The following is a 23,461-nucleotide window of genomic DNA, read 5'->3' on the forward strand; positions in this document are numbered from 1 at the left end:
GGGGTGTAGAAAGAAGCAAATGAGGTGCAGAAAGAGGCAATAGAAGTACAGAAATAAACAATAGAGGTGCAGAAAGAGGCAAGAGGGGTGCACAAAGAGGAGAGAGAAGTGCAGAAAAAAGCAAAAGAGGTACACAAAGAGGCAACAGGGATGCAGAAAGAGGCAAGAGCAGTGTAAAAAGAACCAAGTGATGTGCAGAATGAGGCAAGAGACATGCAGAAAGAGACAAGAGATGTGCAGAAAAAGGAAGAAGGGTTTAGAAAGAAGCAAGAGAGGTGTAGAAAGAGGCCATAGAAGTGCAGAGAGAAGCAAGAGCGGTGCAGAAGGAAGGAAGATGAGTGCAGAAAGAGACAACAGGGGTGCAGAAAGAAGCAAGAGAGATGCAGAAAAAGGCAGTACGAGTGCATGTCATGTGTAGCTTTTATGCTTTATTTTGAGTATGTTCAGCACCCTGAGTAGTTACAGAATTGTGAGGCTGCGGTACAAAAGTGTATACCATGACATAAACCTGACCTTTGAGCTGCAGTATCAGTATTCTGAGAATACTTAGAATGTTGCTGTCCTCCAATCACTCAGGCACTTCTGTAGTGCTACTCCAATCACTCAGGCAGTACATATGCACTTACAAAATTACTTAGGCACTTCCTATGTACTCCTGTAATCTCCCAGATATTATCCCTGCAATCATGGAATCACTAGGCATTACCTATGCACTCCGTTAATCCCACAGACATTACTCCTGCAATCACCAATGTTTTAGTTATACACTGGTTTAATTATGCAGGCACTAGTCTTGTACTCTTCCAATCCCCCTGTCAGGATCAATGCACTCCACCAATCACTTAGCCAGTGTCCACGCACTTATAAAATGGCAGAGGAATTACCTTTACACTCCTTCATTCACTGAGGCACTTCCAGAGTATTACTGCAATTACTGAGGCAGTACTGATTCACTTATACAATTAACCAGGCTCTTTCTATGTACTACTGTAGTCCCCCAGATAATACTTGTGAACTCATGCAATCACCAATGCATTAGCTATACACTGCTTCAATCACTCTGGCACTATCTTTGCACTCTTTCAATCACACATGCACTACTCTTGTACTTATGTAATCACTCAACCAGTACTCATGCACTTAAAAGATCACCCAGGCATTACCTTTGCACTTCAGTAATCGCTCAGGCACTACCTTAGTACTGGTATAATCACACAGGTAGTACTCATGGACTTATAAATCACCCACTCACTTCCTATGTACTCCACTAATCCTCCAGATAGTACCTCTGCAGTCATGCAATCACCCAGGCACTAGTAATGTACTACCCCTGCAGTCATGCAATCATGCAGGCTGTATATATGAACTCATGTAATAACCCAGGTACTACTCAATGAGTCATCTACATATTTAGGTGCTATTCCTACACTTATCCATGCACTCAATGTTTATGTGTGCACTCATGCAATTAGCCATTCACTATCTATGTTCTCCTGCAATTACCCAGCGACTACCTTTGGAATCACACAATCACCCAAGCATTACACATGGAGTTATGCATTCACTCAAGCAGATATATTGCGTGTCTCAGTTTCTAGATTTCACTATATTCCACAAATACTGTATATATATTTATTTTAGATATGATGATTTGAAAAGGTAGAGACATTTGTATGCATGCTTTTAATGATATAGAGAGACTTATGGTTGAGTCATGTAATAGTCTGCTGCTTTATATTTGGCTAGGCCCAACACTCATGCAGTTATAAAAACACCCAAGTACTACCCATGTAGTCTTCCAATGATCCAGTCACTACATATACCCTGGTGTAATCACTCAGGCATTAGTCCTGCACTCATGCAAACATCCAGGCACTATCTATACACTCAAGTAATCACCAAGGTATTACCCATGCACTCTTTGAATCATATAGCCACTGCTCATGCACTTATATAATCAGTCAGGCACTAATGTTACACTCCTTCAATCACGTAGACACTACCCTTGTACTTATGTAATCACTCAGCCAGTAGTCATACTGTTATGAAATCACCCAGGAAGTACATTTGCACTCCTTTATTCACTCAGACACTACCTCATTACTCCTGCAATCACTAAAGCAGTACTCATGCACTTATAAAATCACTCACTCACTTCCTCTGTACTACAGTAATCCCCAGATATTACCCCTGTAATCATAGAATCACCCAGGCACTACATATGTAGTATCTTTGCAGTCATAGAATCATGGAGTGTCTACCAATTCAGTCATGTAATAACCCACACACTACCCTTGCAGTCATAGAATCACCCAGGATCTACTATTACAGTAATCTATTCACCTAGGTACTACTCCATGACTTATCTATGCCTTCAGGTGCTATTAATACACTTATACATGTAATCGACCTTTATGTGTGCACTCATGTGATTAGCCAGTCACTATCCATCTTCTCTTGCAATTACCTACTTACTACGTTTGGAGTTATACAATTATCGTAGCACTACACATGGAGTTATGCAATCACTCAGGCTTATCTATTACAAGTGTCAATTTATAGGTTTCACTATATTTCAGAAATATTGTATACGTATTTCTTTTAGATATGATGATGATTTGAAAAGGTAGAGATGTATGTATGCATTCTTTTAACAATATGAAGAGACTTATGGTTGAGTCATGTAATCATGTGCTGCCTTGTATTTGGCTAGGCCCAACACTCATGCAGGTATAAAAACATCGAAGTACTACCCATTCAGTCTTCCAATGATCCAGGCAGTACATATGCACTGATGCAATCACCCAGGTTATTACCCCTGCACTCATAAAATTATCCAGGCACTACGTATGTACTCATGCAATCAGCCAGGTATTACCAATGCGCTCCTTCAATCACCCAGCTATTATCTATAAACTTATATAATCTCTCAGGTACTATCCTTGCACTCCTTCTATCATATAGGTATTACCCTTGTACTTATGAAGTCACTCAGTCAGTACTCATGCACTTATAAAATCACCCAGGCACTACCTTTGAACTCCTTCAAGCACTCAGGCATTCCCTCAGTACTCCTGCAATCACCCAAGCAGTACTTATGTAGTTATAAAATCACCCACTGATTTGCTATGTACTCCATTAATCCTCTAGATATTACTCCTTCAGTCATGCAATCACTCAGGCACTAGTTATGTGCTACTCTTGCAGTTGTTGAATCATCCATGTTCTACTGTTGCATTTATGTATTCAGCTATGCACCACTCAATGTATTTCTTCATTTATAGATGACAATATTTGTATATAATTATTTTAATAAATATTTTTTGAAAGGTAATAAACTTTCTTTTTTGTTTTTTTTTAGAAATTCTCCATATTTATTGAGAAATATTCAGTATGGCAAGAAAAGAGCAAAAGAAAAGACAACAAAGAAAACAAAACTATTTAAAGGACAGAGAAAAGCAGAAAGTAGATGAAGGACAAAATGTGATGTTAAAAAAAAAGTCTTCTGGTAGGAAAACAAAAGAATTCGTTAAACGTCTTTTAAAAATCTAAAAGATTTTCAAAATGACGCAAAGAGAAAGGAAACTACTACAAGCAATCAGAAGGAAAAGAAAAAAGAACAAATTAATGCGAAATCAGGTTATAGGAAAGCAATCCATGTTGAAAAGAGGATGAGAGAATATGAAGACATTAGGAAGAGAGTGTATAAATGTAGAGTACTACAAAATTTATTGAAAGATTGCAAGAAATATAAAAGAAGACCAGTATTTTACAAGAAAAAACAACAGATTGAAAGTGTAGTCGAAAAGGCTTTTGAATTAAAAAGAAAATTGTTTATATTAGTGTTAAAGAGAATGAAAACATTGAATAAAACAATGCAGTTTATGAAGGTGAAAAGTAAAAGAAAAAGACTGGTTAATAGAACTAACTTTTGCAAAAATAAATTTGGGTGAATGGAAGCACACTTCTAGTACTGAAACATCTTTTAATGAAGAAAGCTATTTTCAACAAAGTACATTAGTTCATGCAGTTGATGCCAGGGGTCATTGCTATGAGGTTAAAATCGGTTGTCCAAATGAAAAAGAAAAGATGGTTGCTAGAAATGTGGAAGAAGTAATAGCTGAAGAAGTTCAAGGGAGATGTACACAAACTCCAGTGTATAAGTGTGATTGTAATAGTATCTGTAGTATACAACAATTCTTACGAGATTATGGTAATAAAAGTGTTACACAGAAGATTAAGATATTGCACGGACTAGATCCTTGTAAAGTGAGAAAATATAGTAACTTGCAGGGCCATTCTCTGGCTTGTCTTTCTGGAAAAGTGTGTCAAAGTACTTTTCATAATTTAAGTATGTTAGCAGTACATCATTCAGAAATACGGAAGTTAGTAAGAAGATTGTACTATGTAAAAAGTCCTGCAGTATCTTAAGTGAAATAAACAGTGCTCTTCTGCATGGTTCAGTTTTGGATGTAAAAAAAGTTTATGATGATATACAGATTTGTGTCTTTGGTCCTCAAGAGTAGTGTATAGAAAATGAGAGTTTCTTAAGTGTAGGTGTTGAAGAAGATGCGGAAGATAGTACTACTGAGAAGTTTGAAGAAGAAATTACAAAGTTTAAGGTAGTTTCTTGTGAAAAACCAAACTATGTTTGTATTTGTTGTCGACGTACTCACTATAGAAGTCAAACTAGGAATGTTGATGAGTATTTAAAAAGTGAAAATGAAAACAATGATAAGTGGGAGCAATTTGGTGCTTATTTGTTTGTGAAAGGTCATTTTGAGTTGGGTAGTGATCAACGTATTTGTAAATATTGTTACAGCAAATTAGAAGAGAACAAAATGCCAGCTAGAGCTGCACATAATACCCTAGAGTTGGTAGCCATTCCTCCGGAACTGGTAGATTTAAATACATATGAGCCCATTCTTATTCAATCTGTGCACCCATTTCAGGCTATAGTTCGTATGGAGCCCAAAACAGGTAAGCTACCTCCAACAGATTTACAAAGAGGTTTAAAAGGAAGAGTTGTGTATTTACCTTTATATTTTAAGACAAATATTGAAACTGTTGGTGTAGAGAGAGTGGAAAGTGAACCTGCAGTTATTCTAGTTAATGGTGTACCAACAAAGAGTCAGAAAATATGGCAAGAGTTAGTAGATGTCACCAAACTTCAAAAGGCTACGTTATATCTTATACAAAACAATATTTATTATACAAATATATATCTGGAAGAACAAGAATTATCTTTAGAAGATGGTAGAGAAATTTTAACTGGCCAAATTGAAAAAGTAGACAACTCCAGGAATGAAGAAATTTATGAACATTATAGTATACATCCTTTACATTCAAAAGAAGTGATTGGAAACACTATTGAATTATTCCAAATGAAGAAAGCTTAGAAGCTCGTTGTTTTCCACAGGTCCTCCCCACTGGAAAAGGTGGACGATATGATGAACGACCACTACAGATTCCAGCTTCAGAAAACAGTTCAACAAGATTGTACTCAGAAGATCCAAGATTTCAACAGTGTGTTCAATATTTATTTCATCTTCTGTTTGAAAGTTACTTGTCTGGACTTTCATATGCAGTGAACTACATAATAAAAACAGGAGTTAATCTTACACATCAGTCCGCAAAGGAATTTTTCTATAAAGTTCAACCAAGAGACGATCATTTATAATTAGTTTGATAGTGTGTCAAAGTGGTACTAATGAGTATTGGTATCGTCGTTACAGAAAACTTAAATGTATGTTAAGGAACTTAGGAACCCCTACGTGGTTTGTTACGCTTAGCTGTGCTGAGTACGCATGGGACAATTTACTTGAATTCTAAGAGAAGCATATTCAAATGTAAAGAACATTAAATTAAAAATAGCCGGAGAACTGTGTTCCTTGGATCCTGTAAATGTGTGCAGATATTTTAATCATAGGTGTCAAGCTATGATGTCTTCTATCTGCAATAAAAATAATCCACCTCTTGGAGAAGTTATTGATTTCTTTTGGAGAAAGGAGTACCAAGCCAGAGGTGCACCTCACATTCACATTCTGTTATGGATCAAGAATGCACCAACATTTGAAACTGATACCGATGAAAGTATTTTGTCTTTCATTGAAAAATATGTTACCTGTGCCATACCAAAAGAAGGAGGAGAAAACAACTTGAGACAGCAAGTTTTACGGTTTCAAAGTCATCGATGTGGGAAATATTGTCGACAGAAATATGAGTCAAAGGGAAAATTGTATACAAAATGTCGTTTTGGATTCCCACGTCCAGTAATTTCAAAAGGAAGAGTCAACAGTTTCATGTCAGCAGTAAGGCATACTATAACTCGGAAATCTCTGAAGAATATTTACAACATAAAAAGAACTGAAGATTCAAAGTATATTAATGACTACAATCCAGTGATTTTGATGATGTGGAATGCAAATATGGATATCCAATATCTTGCAGATAATTCGATTGCTGTTGCTCGCTATGTTACATCATATATAACCAAATTTGATAAGATGGAGTTGAAAGAAATGTGGGAAGAAATTTCACAAGAGAGAACTCTTAGTAACAAATTGTACAGCTTTAGTTTGAAGATGCTTTCCCATGGAGAGATTGGATCCAACGAATGTTCAGATCAAGTGAGCTCTGCAAGTTTATATTCAAAGTCAAGAGGAATCATTTGGGTAAGTCTAGGTCTTGCTGTAACATGAAATCGAGTATTGAAATCTGTACAAAAAATGTAATACTTAGCATTGAATGATCCAGAAAGTACAGATATTGTTAAAACAAATATGTTGGATATGTACTATCCTAAAAGAAGTCCACATCTGGAAAACATGTCTCTCTGAAGTACTGCAACATTACAGTTTTAAGAGAAATGTTACAGAAAATATAAATGAAGAAAAATATGCAGTAATTGGATGTGATGGATGTTTGGTAAAACATGCCAAAGGAAATCTTATTAATCACAGGAAACTCAGTTGTGATACTCCAGATAAGAGGGACTTTTTCTATTTAGCACTTCTGCAACTCTTCAAACCTTGGCGTACTGAAATGGAATTCCTTGGAAATTTTGACTGCTATGAAGATTCTTTTAATGCATGTAAAGATAGCATTGAATGCACAATTCTTCCAAATTATCGACACATGTTGAATGAAGACGTTGAACAAGAAAGTAGCATTGCAGCTGAAATGGCTAGAGATATTTCTCAAGATAGTCAAAGTTCTGCTCCACTATGCCAAGATCCACTAGGACAAATAATTATTGAAAATGAAACAGCAATGGTCATGAATGAAGTAGAAATAGCAATGCAACAGGCACAACAGGATATTATTGAATTGGGATACTTGGAAGAACAAACAAATTTTGAACAAAAAGAAATATATCAGCAAGTTACACAACAGATACAGCATGGTTTACTGCATGATAAAAAAGAATGCTAATGCACATCATTTAAACCTATTCAAATGTATATCAGTGGGCAAGCTGTAACAGGAAAAAGTCTCCTAATAAAGTTTTGACCAGGTATCTACACAAAACCACTGAATCACATTTATCTTGTGTTGTAACCGCTCCAACCGGGTTAGCAGCACATAACATTAAAGGGAATTTATTACATCGATTACTCATGCAACTGAACATGAAAATAAGTTGAAATATCACAAGCTATCTGGAGAAGCCTGTTATTAAGTTTCAAGGGTGCTATAGAAAATGAAACTTCTGATCATTGATGAGGTGAGCATGGTCTCAAACGTAATGCTTGCCTTTATACATTTAAGAATGCAACAGATTTTAAAAACAGATTATGATGTTTTATTTGGAGGTAAACATGTAATTGTATTTGGCGATCTACTACAACTTACTCCTGTGAAAGGACAACCAGTTTTTAAAACACTTATCCATTAAGAAACTAAGAAATCTTTGGGAAGTATTGGAAATGTGAAGATTTGGTCTGTTCTGAATATAAATAACTTATTAAGAATATGCGACAACCAAGTGATGATCATTATGGAAACATTCTTCAAGATATTAGAATTGGTGTTTTGAGAAAACATTGTAAAGAAGCTTTACAAAGTCGGCTACTAACAAACTTGTTCCCAAATGAAAATATTGCACCTGAAATAATGTACTTAAAAACTGGAGAAAAGAAGTCTATAGTTTGCCTAATGCCAACATTGCAAGAGTATTCTACATTCAATCAAGAACTTTTGAAACTGGAGAAACAACCAATAGTGAAAATGGAAGCCATTGATAAAATGGAACATGAAGGAGTTACTATTCCTCTCTCAGAGAAATTACAGTCAAAATTGGATTCCTTGGAGAAGTTTGTATCTAAGGCTGCTGGTTTAGAAAAGACTTTATATGTAGGTGTAAACTGCCGGGTATTATTACGGGGTAATTTGGATGTAGAAAAAGGTTTAGTAAATGGAGCAATGGAAAAAGTTGTTGATTTTGTAAATTTTCAGAACACAGATGGAGTTGAATTTTTGAAGATTACAATTGGTCAGATTGAAGAGGTAAAACAGATTGGACGTTGTGCTGTTCATTTTTTGCTTGTAAAAGACTTGTATGTTCGTAGAAAACAGTTTCCTCTTTCTTTAGCATATGCAGTGACCATTCATAAATCTCAAGGTTTAAGTGTAGACAGTGCTTTGGTAAATTTTGGAAGTACAGTGTTTAAAGAGGGTATGGCATATGTTGCATTGTCTCGAGTAAAAACATTATCTGGTTTTTATTTGATTGATTTTGATGAGAAAAAGTTAAGTGCTGATGCAAATTGTGTAAGAGAGTATAATCGGTTAAGAAGACTGTATGCTCCTAACTTGGGTGAATATCCCATATATGAAAAATGTGTAGTGTGCCCAAAACGGAAATACGACAAACATTCTAGTAAGGTTCTAAACATGAAAACAATTAAAGAGAATGATGATGCTGCAAAGAAATTGAAAATGAACACTGTTAATGAAATTGTAGGATACCAGTTAGAAAATAGTTCAGGTATCAACTGCTATGCTCATGTAATTGTAAATGTTGTTTTTTATCTAAAAGATCTTCATTATGAAATTATGGAAAATAGAGAGAAAAAAGATGCTGTTCTTTACTACATTTTATTTTTCAAAAGTTGGTAACTGATAGAAGTAAAATCCATACTGCTTCTGGCATTTGGCATCTTTTGGATATATGTACTGGTTCTTCGCAATTTACACTGAATATACATCAAGATGCACAAGAATGTCTTATGTTTATGCTTGGAGTATTCGAAGATGAAGGAATAGAAATTGAAAATGTATTTTGACTAAGTTACAGATGGGATCATAAATCTGAAGAGTGTTCATTTTGTTCTACCACTCAAATAGACGCTGAACGATTCATATATTTGAAAATACCAGATTGCAAATCAGTGTCTTTGAACAAATTAGTAAAAACAGCTAATCAAGATATGAAATGTTCTCATTGTAAATCAGAAATCTTGTCAACATTATCCATAGAAAGATTTGTAAAATATGTAATTTTAATGCTACAACGTTGTAGAGCAAATGGAAGAAAATTGGAAACTAAAATAAAACATTTTGTGGCAAGTCAAGTGTCATTTTCAGGAAGAACGTTTAAAGCAGTGGCTAATATATTTCATGATGGACCTACTACAACACCTGGACACTATACTGTGTATTTAAAGTGCAATAAAGGATGGACACATTACAATGATGCCCATTTGGAATTCAAAGGTAGGTTGCCTTACGAATTACCAAATTCATATCTGATATTTTTGATGCCAAAAATTTTGAAAACATCATTTGGCCTATTGGGAAGATGTGAACAAAAAACTAATAAGCTTACTTTGGATATTCTCAATGCAAATGGATTTGGAAACATTATTCGGCCTATTGGGAAGATGTGAACAATTACTGTTTGGATTATTATTTGTGCTATTTTTTCTTGCATTTGCAAAATTGTGTTTGAAGGAACTACATTATATATTTGATCTTTATATTGTATGCAATGCAAATGAGAGTGTATATTTTAAAAGATTTACTTCAGAGAAATAAATAATTTAATGTAGTTGAAGAATGTAATTTAGAAAGTGTAGATAGGTAAATAGATAGTTGAATTTGTTGTAAATATTTTTGACACAGATTCGTTTTTTTTCACAATCACATTGATTGTTTTTTTCCCTGCTGTTACATGATGATCTACGTTGAAGTCACTGTGTATGGTGAAATTCACTAGAATCTGAAAACAGCAAAAAAGGGAATCTGAATATGTTATGTAATTGTAAAACTATCTCGTGTTCTAAAAACCATAATATTAGATGTAAAAACAGTTTTCCTTCTTTTTTATTACAGAAAGTAATTGTAAACCTTGAAAAGATTTTTTATTCAGTTTACAACAAAACAACTGTAAAATAGTTTCACTGAGTTTGGTATGTATTTGAATAAAGAAGGTAAGATGAAATATTGTAATAAGCATAATAATATGAAGTAATGTGTACAATCATTTTTATTGCACTGATCCATTTTTTCAAATTCCTCCCATGCACTGATCTATATAATTAGACACTATTCTCATACTCTTTCCATCACCCATGCACTATCCAAGCATTTCTCCATTCACCTAGCCTGAATCTATATACTTATAATATCACTCAGAGACTACGTATGTACTCTTCCAATCACCCAAGCACTACCTATGCAGTCTTCCAATCATCCACACACTACTCCGGCACTCATGCAATCACCCAGGCACTACCCTTGCGCTTCTCCAGTCATCCAGGCACTATTCATGCAGTGCTCTAATCACCCCGGCACTACCTATGCACTTATAAAATCACCAAGGCACTCCAAATACTCTCATTTAATCAGTCAGGCACTGCCCATGCACTCCTTTATTCACCCAGACATTACTCCTGCATTCATGCAATCACCCGGGTATTACCCTTGCACTACTTCAATCACTTAGGCACTGCCCATGCAGCCATACATGTGCTCAGGCACTTCTGCAGCACTCATGAAATCAACCGAGCACTACCCATGCAGTCTTCCAATCATCCACACACTACTCCTGTACTCATGCAATCACCCTGCTACTACTTATACACTCCTCCAATCACCCACATACTACACAGGCAGTCCTTTATGCAGCCAGGCACTACACATGCACTCTTCCATGCACCCATGCATTACCCATGCACTCCTTCAAACACCCAGACATTACTCCTACACTCATACAACCACACAGACATTAGCCATGCACTACCCCTGCAGTCACGCAATCACCCGGGCACTACTTATTCACTCATGGAATAATCCAGACACTACTCCTGCATTCCTCCAGTCATCCAGATACTATACATTCACTCATGCAATAAGTCAAGCACTACCTATACACAAATGCAATCAGGCAGGGACTATTAAACCACTCATTCAATCCCTCAAACACTATCAATGCACTCATTCTATGACTCAGCCACTACTGCTGCACTCATTCATTCACTGAGACAGTACTGATTCACTTATACAATGACTCCGACATCACCATAACAGTCATTCACAGAACACATATAAGTTTGCCTATTTTTAACCAATTAGGTGGTTCTGAAAAGAACCATTTTTTCTTCTTTTTTTGTTTTATATTTTGTTTTGTATTTGCTAATCCTTTTTTGAATTTTTTTGGTGTTGAAAAAAAAAATGAATAAACAGAACCAACAGTGAACATGATGAAAAAATTATGCAATTATAAACTCATTGCATAGAAAATAATAAAATAAATAACAGTGGATATTTCTTATAGCAAGCAAGACAGCGTCCAGTGATTGCTCTCCGAAACAGAGAATTTTTTGGCATTTTATGCAACGCTGCTCCACTCGCGCGAAGTCAGGGAAGAAGTTGGCTGTGGTAGAAGATGTTGAAGCACTTGACGTGCCAGGTCCAGTAGCGTTGTTGTCACTTCTTTGCCTCTCTTGTTTCCGTCTAAGCTGTTCCTTAGATAGAGTTCGAGGATGCATTGTTTGTAGATGTTTCAACATCGACGACGTTCCACAGGAATATTTTTTATCAGACCTCGTTAGAGGACATTTTGGCAAATAGTGCACTTAACTTTATGGGCATTTACTTTTTTTTCTCCTGGAGGAATAGAGAAAAATGCCCATATGACACTTTCATACCTCTTCTTTACAGTTAGTACCTACCCACTCACTGATTCATAGGTCTACACACACATCTGCTCACTCACTGATACAGTCACTCATACATGCAATCACTAATCAATACAGACTCTGATATATGCACTCATACATCTATACAGATACCCACACACCACACCTCACCCATAGAGTTACTAACACACCTAGTCAGTCACCCAAAGACTCAATCATTGTGCCATGTACTCACCAATAGAGTTATACACACACCACCTCACATTTTCATGCAGATACTAACACATACTTACTCTCTTATACAATCACTGAAACAAGCATACACTCATCCATACAGCCACTCTCATAATCACCCACTCTCACATATAGTCACTTATATACTCCAACACTTACATATAATGCCTTTCACATATGTAGTTACTCACACATATGTCACTGAGACATCCATTCACTCTCCAACACAGTCATATGCATACTTACTCACCCATAAAGCCCCTGGCAAACACTCTCATGAACCCATACATCCCCTGAATCACCCACTCACACATCCATGCAGGGAGTTACACCCCCACCCACCCACTCAGACAATCAATCATTAACTCATATAGACACTCATGTAGCTTCTCACCAACCCATGCAGCCACTTACATACCAACTGACAAAATTATACAGACATTCACACAGATTAGTCACTCACCCATGCATTCACTAAGATACATGTAATCACTCACTTATACAGTCAGTCACACACCCACTAAATTATCCATTCAGGCACACATACACCCACTCATTCTTCAATACACCTTGGCATACATATATATATCACAGTCTTAATTTTTTGAGAAACACGCACAGTCACTGGATGATGTCATCAGTGATGTCATTTGAGATGTCATCAGTGATGTCACTGACCATGTAATGAGTGATGTAATATGTGACGTCATCAGCAGTGCATTGCGGGAGCGCGAGTTATAGTTACTTCAGCGAACTATAACAGCCTAATTTCTCTGGTATTGTACGAGTGAAATGTCCAACTAATTATAACTTCCCTGAAACCTGTGTTTTTTTTCACTGAATTTTTAGCATATGTTTAGGCATGTTGTTTCTTTGGCAGCTTATAGGTATATTGTGCATCTTGCATTAGGCTATGGCCGAAACGCATAGGTCTGTTTAATGGATGTTATGCACCGTGCACTTTGCTGATTATTCACTCCATGATGCAGGGCAGCTTTTTGAAGCCCAAATAAAGTGCCTCATTAAAGGATCTCCATCTGCCGTTCTTCTGTTTGTCCTGCGAAAAGCTGTATGGAAAGCTGGGCTGTGCACCGAAGCTTTGAAGTAATTGGATACGTAGAGCCGGACTAAGCGAAACGTGCACCCGGAAGTGAGGCTGCTCCTAATGACCTGCTTTTTCTGGTAGTGTTTATGTGAGAAAGAACAGCCTCCAACTATCGAGCCATGACGGAGGAAGAAAAGACGGGTGTGGAACTGTTTGCAGGAGCACTGAATTGTGCAGACTGATGGGCAGCGGGGCTGGGGAGAACTGACGCTTAGAGCTGCTTGATTTTCAGGCATGCACGAGTGTCTGCCTTCCACACGTCGGTGCTGGGCATTTCTCTCCATCTTTCAAACAGCCCATCACTGCAACATTGTATCCGTGTGCCAAATTCTGTGGCTTGGTTAGACTGTATTTCGGTAACACTGCAGTCGGAAATGATTTAATAATACACTGCGTGTGTTTTGAGATCCTAAAGAGGTGAAGGCTTTGAATAAGAAGAAATCTATACTGGGGTGCATACATTCTTGCTATGAGTAAAGAGAAAAACACTGTGCTTTAAAGAGAAACTCTGCAGTGTGAACTTTGAATTTGAATTGATATCAGCAGAGACAAAGTGTTTGATTTATTTTTGAAACATGGCAGACAGGTGGAGCAAACGTGAACTTTTGCTCAAAGACATGTTTAATGAAAGTGGAGACGTGCAGGAAGGACAAACTTACAGCCAAGGTCCCAATACACAGAATACACCAGGACAACTTAGAGAACTGGAACAAGCCAGGATTATGGAAGTCAATAAATGCAGGGAAAGTGTAACCCTAAAAAAATACATTGAATGCAAGCAAATTCCCAGGGGGCTAAGAATCTTTGTTTTGCCGACCCTCTGTGACCTGCATTCTGACCTACTCCTCAAATGGCAGAATGATACCACGAAGTGCTCTATGAATATGATAGAGACACTTATAATACATGCAGAGAGAAGGTTAAAAACTACAATGGAAAAAATCACTGCCCTGGAAAAATCTTTAGAGAAATTCTCTGAAACTTCAGAAGGAAAGAAACTATTGCAAGATTTGGAGAACAGGTTGGAAAAACATGAGAAAGAGATACAGCTGAAAAAGATGAAAACATTTAACAGGGATAGAAATTACTATGCCACTGGAATGGTTTACAATTTTGCCTGCTGATATGACTCCAACTTTAAGAAACAAACCATGGAACAGATTCTGGAACACGAACAACTAAGACTCTCAAGCGCAGAGAGTTCTTCGGTCAGCTCGGGGGACGAAGGCGTCACGGTGGCAGACCGAGGATGGATTTTTTTTCGGGGGGAAAAGCGACTGCTGCGCATGATGACTTGGGGGAGAGGGAGAGGAGGCATCCCACCTCCCCCCCTCGGAACAGAAGAACAAAAAGAACCAGGCGCAGCAGGAAGAGGCAAAGGGAGAGGAAAGAAAGTGAAAAAATTTAAATTGACCCCGTGGACATAAAGCAAGGCAATTTGGTAATCAACTTATCTAGTAAGATCTTTAATGAAAAACACATTAATTTGCTCAACAAAGGACTTACATTATGTCCTGATTCAGGGTGGACCTATATAAATTCTGCAGGAAACTGAAATTAAAAAAGTTGTTTGCCAATAGGCCCACTCCTAAACCTAGATCTGAGCCCATACAATCTCTATCCAATCTCACTGGAGATGACATTGAACATTTGATGGCCTTACATAATCTGATGAGTGAAGAAGAAACTCAGGAAGATACACCTGATGGGGAAATGAATCTGGACTACTGTGTAACAATGGGCATAGGAACGGATAAGCCTGTTAGCAGTAAATGCAGAAGTAAATCCAAATTTTGCCCACAATTACCTCCAGGTAACAAAGTGGATATCTTTCAGGAACTTTTGGCAGAAGACCTGAGATAAATATATATCAAAGAAAAGATAAGTAGAAATCATAGACATTCCAATATGCAAAGTGAAGAATGGTTGGCACTCACAGACTTACGTGAAGATATGAACATCATAACTAAGCAATCAGATAAGGACGGAAATATCATGGTGATGGATTGTACCACATATCATCAAGATTAAGTCAGAAGACAGCTGGGTGACTCCACTAACTATGAAAGATTAAAAAACAATCCTATTAACCAGATCATGTCAAATTTCCACACAAAACTACAACTTTGGCATGATGAATTTCTAATTGATGAGGATGAACTGCAATATCTAAATGTGAAACATACCATTATCCCGACCCTGCATGTATTGCCCAAAGTGCACAAGAACTTAGAAACCCCCCTGGCAGTCCCATTGTCAGCTCCTGTGGTTCCCTTTTGGAAAACACCTCAAGATTTGCAGATATTTCTTATTTCCTTATGTAATGGATCTACGGTCCTATATACGAGACTCCATGGACTTCTTGAAACGTATCAACAATACCCCTTGGAAACCTGGATACATCATAGCCACAGTGGACATGGTCTCTCTTTACACCTCAATAATCCATGAGGATGGCCTGATGGCATGCGAATCTTTTATGAGATCACGTTCCCTGAGCCTACTCAGCCACACAAAAATGCTCCTTGAGATGATGTCCTTTTGCCTAACAAACAATATTTTTATCTTTGATGGAAAATTTTATAGGCAAAAATAAGGCACTGCCATGGGCACATCATTTGCTCCCACATATGCGAATCTCACAATGGGCTTTTGGGAAGGTAGTACTATGGGTCCGTCATATCGATGATCTGTTCTTTATATGGGAAGGGGAGGAAAGTGATCTTAAAAACGTTTTAACATCATTGAAAAACAACTGCCTAAATCTACGATTCACCCATAATATAGTAAGAGCTCTATTGACTATCTCGACATACGGCTCTATATCAAAGAGGACAGAATGTGCACCACCCTTTTCCGCAAAACCACAGCGTGCAATAGTTTTTTATCAGCTAACAGTGCACACCCAATAGCTCTGAAATGCAGCATTCCATTCAGAGAATTCCTGTGAGCCCACAGGAACTGCTCTGAGGATGATGAGTATGTAAGACAAATTGACTTGATGTATGACAGATTTCAAAGGAGAGGATACCCTTTAATTGTTCTGGAGGATGCATGCAGAAGGGCTACTAAACAAAAGAGAGACAATCTATTGCTGCCCAAAAAACTGATGACATTTACTGAAAAAAAAACTGATGACATTTACTGAATTAACTTCAGAAATAACAAGATTCATCAGGGATTTTAATAGCTCAAATAAAATCATTAAACAAGCAATCTCCAACCATTGAAAATTTTAAAGAAAGACCAGGGACTGAAACATCATATTCCTGAACATGTAAACATTACATACAGAAAGGTACCCTCCTTGGGAATTTGCTAACCCACAGGTATTTCACCAATAACAATTCACAAAAAAGTAATTGACTCACACATAATGGTTTTGTGAAATGCCCCAAATGTAAAGCATGCAATTATGGCTGCAACAGAGTGGATGTAACAGCTATACAAGGTACCAAGAAACCCATCAAAGAAAGGATTACCTGTGAGACCACCCATGTTATCTACCTTCTAGAATGTGGATGTGGCAAACAATATGTGGGCAGTACTGTAAATAAATTGAAACTACGCATTCTTCTACATCTGCGGGCTGTGGCCAATAAGGATTTCACATAGGTGCTGGCCAAACATATTTGGAAAGAACATGAGGGCATTCTAGAAAACAACTTCTCGTACTCTAGTATCAAGCATATCAAAATTAAAATCAGGGGAGGAGACGGAGAATTGGCCCTGAGGCGTGCAGAATCAAGTTGATTAATCACACTTGGCACAGAAAATCCGTGGGGCCTAAATACAGATGCCGAGCTCTATACTTTTCTGTAGGTTCTATCTATGCTGTTTTATGATTTCTATGATTGGTATCTATGATGAGCTCTGAGTTTTTGCATCTGAGGTTTTGCATCTGAGTTTTTGCACCTGAGTTCTTGTATTTGAGTGTTTGCACCTGAGTTTTTTGCAACCGAATTTCAATGAAATCAGGCTAACAAGATGCTTGAACTATATGAATTTGTTTATCGGACTCTGAAGGTCATGTGCCTATGATAGTGACATGCAATTAATTTTGTGTCATCAAAATCAAATGAAGTCTTTTTTCTGTGATTTCTCATATACGCAGCTGCCACTTTTGTAAATATGGGACAAACTCTGCACAGGACACTTTCATGAAACATGTGCAATCTTTTTGAGTTGACGAGGATCAGGATAACTAATTGTTTAATTCTGTACTTTACAGAAAATCTTAAGCTACACTTCATCTTTATATAATTAGGAGCAATAATATATGTGTCCTAAATTTGAAAGGAGATTACATGATGCACTCTTATATATTTTGGGAGAATTATGGAATTTCAATTATTGGATACTTATGCAATATGGGAGGTTGTCTGTATAAGGCTTTTGCACAATGATATGACTTTGCAGCTTGCCAAATACAGGATTTTAAAAACAGTACCCTATCTGTACTTGCATATGCAGTTCTCTATATGGGAGATGGGCATGGCCAATTCCATGTAGATATTGTGGTGATGGGGGAAGAGACAGAGGAGTGGTTTCCAACTCCATCATATCTACATTGAGGATTAATCAAGCACTTGTCACATTACATTCTTGAATTTAGTACTGTAGCATATGCTTAGGCATGTTGTTTCTTTGGCAGCTTATAGGTATATTGTGTATCTTGCATTAGCACTTTACAAGTTGTTCTTGAAATCTGGAAACTTTGTTGGGTAATATGATATATATATTGTGTTAGCACTTTGCACTTTATGTATATATTTATCGATATATATTTGTCACGATTGGTAGGCAGGATCTTAGAGATTCTGTTGGTCCAATGGCACAATTGATAAGCTGTGAATAGACTTGAATCTCCCATTTTTGCTAATTGGGGGCTAATTGTGTGTGTATGAAACAGTGCGGTCCTGAGGCGGAAGCCGGGACTTTTACTTAAACCTTCTCCTATTGCTGTTTGGTACGTGGTTTTATATTTGTAACCTGCTGCTGTTTTTATTGCACTCGTTATTTTAATATTTATACCTGAATCCGCTCAGCTTGTATCTTTGCTCTTTTGCACAATCGGGGATCGAACCCGTGACGAGTGGCCCGTTGTTCCGCCCTCGTGACAGAGGAGGTGGGCGAGCAGACTAGTGCTCCGCCCCTCACTCCACGAGTTGTATAAACTTCCCGCCCTCACATCACAGCTGTTGTTTGTGTGTGTATGAAACAGTGCGGTCCTGAGGCGGAAGCCGGGACTTTTACTTAAACCTTCTCCTATTGCTGTTTGGTACGTGGTTTTATATTTGTAACCTGCTGCTGTTTTTATTGCACTCGTTATTTTAATATTTATACCTGAATCCGCTCAGCTTGTATCTTTGCTCTTTTGCACAATCGGGGATCGAACCCGTGACGAGTGGCCCGTTGTTCCGCCCTCGTGACAGAGGAGGTGGGCCAGCAGACTAGTGCTCCGCCCCTCACTCCACGAGTTGTATAAACTTCCCGCCCTCATATCACAGCTGTTGTTTGTGTGTGTATGAAACAGTGCGGTCCTGAGGCGGAAGCCGGGACTTTTACTTAAACCTTCTCCTATTGCTGTTTGGTACTGGTTTTATATTTGTAACCTGCTGCTGTTTTTATTGCACTCGTTATTTTAATATTTATACCTGAATCCGCTCAGCTTGTATCTGTGCTCTTTTGCACAATCGGGGATCGAACCCGTGACGAGTGGCCCGTTGTTCCGCCCTCGTGACAGAGGAGGTGGGCGAGCAGACTAGTGCTCCGCCCCTCACTCCACGAGTTGTATAAACTTCCCGCCCTCACATCACAGCTGTTGTTTGTGTGTGTATGAAACAGTGCGGTCCTGAGGCGGAAGCCGGGACTTTTACTTAAACCTTCTCCTATTGCTGTTTGGTACGTGGTTTTATATTTGTAACCTGCTGCTGTTTTTATTGCACTCGTTATTTTAATATTTATACCTGAATCCGCTCAGCTTGTATCTTTGCTCTTTTGCACAATCGGGGATCGAACCTGTGACGAGTGGCCCGTTGTTCCGCCCTCGTGACAGAGGAGGTGGGCGAGCAGACTAGTGCTCCGCCCCTCACTCCACGAGTTGTATAAACTTAACACCCTCACATCACAGCTGTTGTTTGTGTGTGTATGAAACAGTGCGGTCCTGAGGCGGAAGCCGGGACTTTTACTTAAACCTTCTCCTATTGCTGTTTGGTACGTGGTTTTATATTTGTAACCTGCTGCTGTTTTTATTGCACTCGTTATTTTAATATTTATACCTGAATCCGCTCAGCTTGTATCTTTGCTCTTTTGCACAATCGGGGATCGAACCCGTGACGAGTGGCCCGTTGTTCCGCCCTCGTGACAGAGGAGGTGGGCGAGCAGACTAGTGCTCCGCCCCTCACTCCACGAGTTGTATAAACTTCCCGCCCTCACATCACAGCTGTTGTTTGTGTGTGTATGAAACAGTGCGGTCCTGAGGCGGAAGCCGGGACTTTTACTTAAACCTTCTCCTATTGCTGTTTGGTACGTGGTTTTATATTTGTAACCTGCTGCTGTTTTTATTGCACTCGTTATTTTAATATTTATACCTGAATCCGCTCAGCTTGTATCTTTGCTCTTTTGCACAATCGGGGATCGAACCCGTGACGAGTGGCCCGTTGTTCCGCCCTCGTGACAGAGGAGGTGGGCGAGCAGACTAGTGCTCCGCCCCTCACTCCACGAGTTGTATAAACTTCCCGCCCTCACATCACAGCTGTTGTTTGTGTGTGTATGAAACAGTGCGGTCCTGAGGCGGAAGCCGGGACTTTTACTTAAACCTTCTCCTATTGCTGTTTGGTACTGGTTTTATATTTGTAACCTGCTGCTGTTTTTATTGCACTCGTTATTTTAATATTTATACCTGAATCCGCACAGCTTGTATCTGTGCTCTTTTGCACAATCGGGGATCGAACCCGTGACGAGTGGCCCGTTGTTCCGCCCTCGTGACAGAGGAGGTGGGCGAGCAGACTAGTGCTCCGCCCCTCACTCCACGAGTTGTATAAAATGGCTACTTTCCCCAGGAAGCGCAGCGGACGAGCGCAGCGGGCGCGCCGGCGGCGCGCCGAAGGCTCGCCAAAGGCAAGCCCGTCTGCGCCCGTCCGCGCCGGTTCCGTGCCTGGTGCCGGAACCTATGGTCCGGGGTCATGGAAAACGTCAAGTCATCTTGTCTACTGCCGTGACACCCTCCTGGCTCTTCGATATAAAGGTAGGAGCTCGGGATGCGCGATTTTAGAAATGTGCGAGGATGGATTGCCCCCCCCACAGCAATGCATCAATTGCAATCAAGCTCTCCCCAAGTTCTACTGGCATACTAGTAAGCTCTGTTCGGCCTCATCAGTGCCTTGGGCTAGGAAAGAGCACACTACAGTTAAATGCCTGTTACTTAATGCTAGATCCTTGGTGAGACACAGCATAGAGTTAGCCGACCTCATAGTGGAAACTAAATCACAGATAGCATTCGTAACAGAATCCTGGACAGATGCTGCCTCAGGTCCGGATATCGTCAAAGCTACCCCCCCTGAGTACGACTGCTTTGTCCAGAACAGAGGAATTAAAAAGGGGGGAGGTCTCGCTATTATCTACCATAATTCTATCAGAGGTTCATTCCAGTCGGGTACCACCGACTATTTTGAAGCCCTTACCTTCAACCTGACCCTTTCTAACCATCAATCTTTCAAGGGCGGCCTAATTTACAGGCCACCTGGACCCAAAGCCCCGTTCCTCCCTGCACTTAGTTGCTTGCTAGAAGAAGCACTTTGCGCTAAAACATTCACTGCGCTGGGAGATTTTAACTTTCACCTGGAATGTGAGTCAGATCCCGATACACGGAATCTTTTAGATCTGATGCATGGGGTTGAGCTCAACCAAAGGGTGATTGGCCCAACCCACAGGGCTGGGCACACTCTAGATGGGATTTTCTCCAATCTTCCCAACCTTGAAATCTCGGCTATCCTCCCGGTCTCCTGGTCGGACCATGCGGTAGTGCACTTTGAAATCAGCCTGGCCCTGCCTTCTAGACCTAGTAAAGTCATGAACCCCCCTAGGACGATCAGGAGGTGGAAAAACATAGATGGAGAGGCTCTAGAGAATCTGCTCAAAACCTCCATGCAGCCCCTTATGGCTAACGTGGAAGATGCAGCCACTTCATACACCAATTGGCTGGAAGCAGCATGCCTCAACCTTGCCCCTCCAAAAATGTTTCACTCCACCCGATCCAGCCCCTCTGCGCCCTGGTTCTCTGAACATATCAGGGACCATAAAATGTTGTGTAAAAAGCAGGAAAGAATCTGGCGAAAAAATTACAAAGAGAAGGATAGAAAGCTTCTCTATCTAGAGATAAAAAGGTACAAATTGGCGATCCAAGAGGCAAAACATGACTTCTATACAAAACGTATCAAGGAGGCCAGTAATTCCGCCAAGGAATTATTTCGCACAGTTTCATCCCTGGCAGCCATCAAACCAGTGGAGATACCTCCTAGCCGCAAATTATGCCAAGAGCTGGCGAATTTCTTTTTAGAAAAGGTAGATATTATCTTCCGTCCGCTAGACATGCGTGTCAATACCCCCGCTCCTGAATTTAACCCTGAGGCAGACATCAACCTTCCGAAGCTTCTCAACTTTTCCCCCATTAGGGAGGAAGAGGTGGTGAGCAGACTTCTACGGACAAACTCAGGCTTCCCCAATGACCCGTGCCCTGCCAGCGTGGTCAAACTGGCCTCATCGGCCGTCGCCGCAGGGCTCACCCCACTGTTCAATGCCATGCTGGAAAAGGGGGAATTTCCCTTACGTTGGAAACAAGCCTCCATCTTACCCCTGTTGAAGAAGCCTAATTTAGCGGTAACTGACCTGAACAACTTTCGGCCAATAGCCAGGCTACCCCTTCCGACGAAAATCCTGGAGGGTATCCTAAACAATCAGCTAAGCGCTTTTCTAGGGGCAGGCCATGGCCTGGATGGTTCCCAACATGGATTCAGGGCAGGGCATAGTACCGAATCTGCCCTGATTAAAGCAACTGAAGATGTGAGAACAGTGATGGACGCAGGAGGCAAAGCTGCCCTGATCCTGTTGGACTTGTCCGCGGCCTTTGATACGGTCCACCATAAGATACTTGGGGACCGGCTCAGGGCCACTGGGATCCAGGGCAATGCGCTAAAACTCCTGCTTGCCTTTTTGTCGGACAGGACTCAGAAAGTGGCACTAGGGGACTACGAATCAGACCCTTTCATGCTGCCCTGCGGAGTCCCGCAGGGATCCTCCTTGAGTCCCACCCTTTTTAATATATACGTCTCCACCCTTGCACCAGTGATCAAATCTTTCGGCTTTAAGTTAACCTCTTACGCAGATGATACTCAGATAGTGGTATCTCTGCTGCCCGGGGAAACTGACAGCACAGCGGATAGATTCAGAGGCTGTATGCGGGAAGTTAGTAACTGGATGGCTGATAATTGCCTCAAATTAAATTCTACTAAAACCGAAGTCTTGCTGTTCGGGTCCAGCAATAACTTCTGGTCCCCACGTTGGTGGCCCGAGGAAATGGGCACCCCGCCAGCTCCGCTCCCTAAGGTCAAAAACCTGGGTGTACTTATGGACAACTCTCTGTCCTTTAAGCCCCAAATTAATGCACTTTCCTCAGCAACTCATTTTGTTCTAAAAACCATTCGGAAAGTCTTGCCGTTTCTTGCAGATGAGTACAAGAAGACCGTGGTTACAGGGCTGGTGATGTCCAGGCTGGACTATTATAACAGCCTTCTGTTGAACGCCCAACAGGGGCTCCTCAACAAACTCCAAACTAATCACAGGCAGCCCGACTAATCACAGGCACTACTAAATTCGCCTCGGTTTCCCGGGACCTGGCCAAGCTACATTGGCTTCCAGTTCGCAAAAGAATTATGTTTAAATCACTTTGCGTAACTTTTAAGGCCTTGCATGGTCTAGG

The sequence above is a fragment of the Triturus cristatus genome, chromosome 3_2, assembly GCF_964204655.1.
Source record: "Triturus cristatus chromosome 3_2, aTriCri1.1, whole genome shotgun sequence".
NCBI lineage: Eukaryota > Metazoa > Chordata > Amphibia > Caudata > Salamandridae > Triturus > Triturus cristatus.